Source organism: Vespa mandarinia, chromosome 23 (assembly GCF_050613455.1).
Source record: "Vespa mandarinia isolate Hongniang chromosome 23, ASM5061345v1, whole genome shotgun sequence".
In the NCBI taxonomy this organism is placed as follows: domain Eukaryota; kingdom Metazoa; phylum Arthropoda; class Insecta; order Hymenoptera; family Vespidae; genus Vespa; species Vespa mandarinia.
In genome coordinates, this window is record NC_140832.1 from 2,032,501 (window position 1) to 2,035,000 (window position 2,500).

Consider the following 2,500-nt stretch of genomic DNA (forward strand, 5'->3'; position numbering starts at 1 on the left):
CAGAATATATAAATATATATATATATATATAAACGTAGATATATATATTTTTGTTATCGATGGAAGAAAGAAAGGAAGAAGAAAAGGAAGAAAAATCATCGAATCAAAGGATATAGAAAAGTTTTCTTTGAAGATTGTCTATTGGTCAAAAGAGCACGTTTACCTTTTGGACAAACGCTAGGCATCCCTTGAATACAAGCAAAAATTTTGTTTGAACGTTGAAACATGTTTGTCAGGCATTTCATAAATTCCAAAACGGAGTGTTTGTATATGTATGTATGTACGTATGTGTATGTATGTTCGTGTATGTGTTATTATCGTTAGAGATATATAGAGCGTTCTATCTTTTATCGTATGGTAGCTCTCTAGATTTTCGTAAAGACGTTAAGGGAAACGATTTTCAAGAAATAATCGAATCTCTTGAGTTTGATCGAACGTTAATCGAGGCTTCAGAGCAAATGGGAACTCAATTTTATCACAGTGCTATCGTTCTTGAAATTGCCCAATCAAAGGTTATGCATAGAGATTTCAAATATTAAACTTACGACTCTCTCTCTCTCTCTCTCTCTCTCTCTCTTTCCTTTTTCCTCTTTTGGTCTCTATCTATCTCTCTATCTCTCTTTCTCTTTCTTTGATGGTACCAATAATACTATCTATGCGAATAATACTATCTCAACATACATACAAACACAAACAAACACATACATATTCACTGGCACATCTAGATAACGATAATGAACATTTCTACAAATGAAACTTATACATGGATGATGTAAATTCGAAAATTATTCTCGTACTTTAAAAGGATAAAATATTAAACAGATTGGCATGTCCAAAATTAAATACTTTTATAAAATTATATTAAATTTGCAATATTTATTAATTGTCTGTTCATTATCTTTTTTTCTTATTTTTTTTTCTTTTCTTATCTTTTTCCTTTTTTTTTTCTTTTTTTTTTTTATCTTTTCATAAAATACGGCCCGGTCGTAAGCCGATTATTCTTTAGTTTTTCTTCCCTCTCTAATTATTCGCTAAATTACGTTTTGAAATTAAGTGCATCGTACAATACGATTAAGTACTTTCCTGTTACAATCTAACCTCTCTAGAAAGCAATTTAATTATTTCGACTGTAGTAATTGAACGACGATCACGAAACCGATTTAATCGATCTCTACTACCAGTCTATAAAACCACAAAAGCTTCTACGATCATCGATAGGTATTCGAAAATCCACTTAATTCCAATTACGTTGATACTCTGGTTGAAAAAAAGAAAAAAAAAAAAAAAAAAAAAAAAACAGAAAAAAAGAGAAAAAAAAAGGAAAAGATGAGGTAAAATTAATAAATTGATTTTTCATGGTGTCAAAATAAATATCACGATATGAGAATCATATCATTTTAAATATTTATATGCATTAAATAATTTTTATAATTTTTTATTTCTCGATTATTAGAGATATCATAAATAACATTGTATATCAATGTATTCCTTATCACGATTAAATGCTAACTAGTAAAAGATTTTCAACTGGGTAACTCGCACACATTCTCTCTTTCTCTCTCTCTCTCTCTCTCTCTCTCTCTCTCTCTCTCTCTCTTTCTTTATCTCCATTTCTCTATCTTTCTCTTTGTGTAAGGTATAACAAGTTCTATGCGATTAACAGAAGTTTCGTTTCGCCCATGCTTCCACGCACGCACCCCGCAACTATATATGTAATTGTCGACAACACATTTATAAGCACGGATTGTTAAAGTTAAGGTTTAACGAGGATTGCTTCATTTCCAACACGCTGAATGTGGAATTTGTAAGATCTAACGGTACTGTTGTTATATTTCTCGTATCTATTTAACTACCATCATCATATATCGTACGTTTATGGAAATGTATATTAAGATGTTTCGAGAGCATAAATTTTGTACAAAATAAATTCATTTCGGATTATCGTCCGTAACGTTTGAAATACTACTTATAAATGTAGACAATAATACACGGTGGTAAATTTAAAATTTGGTCTATTTAAAAAAAAGAAAAAAAAAATATATAGAGAAAGAGAGAGAGAGAGAGAGAACATACAACAAAAGCATTCTAATTTTATGATAACGTCAGACGTATCGTGTCAATTTCTAAATTTGTCGATGTTAGACGGCTGAGAAATGGAAATTCGTAATATGGCAACTGGAATCTCGCTTATCCAGACGATTCCATTGACTTCGAATACGCTTAGATCCTGAAATTTCATTTATTTATCGCCCGAATTCCAAAGGCTCACAAAAGCGTATATATATATATATATATATATATATATATATATCTACGATCTGAGAATCGTTTTACATGTACGTACGTACCTCTGTATCTGCATATGACGTTGCATCAAGCAATTTCCAAGAAGTGATATTAGCTGCTCCTCCATCTTGACGGAATGCGTATAACATCGTTAATTCGTAATAGTCTTTTGTTTCTCTCTCTCTGAAATGCCTGAAATGTGCTTACATGAGGA

At 30.8% G+C, this 2,500-nt stretch overlaps 1 protein-coding gene across 8 annotated transcripts in view; it reads left to right on the top strand.

Annotated features, from left to right (window-relative positions):
- The window catches only part of LOC118444371 (zwei Ig domain protein zig-8), a 53,712-nt gene that overhangs the window by 36,522 nt on the left and 14,690 nt on the right, over window positions 1–2,500 (top strand). The gene's annotated exons all lie outside the window — the stretch shown is intronic.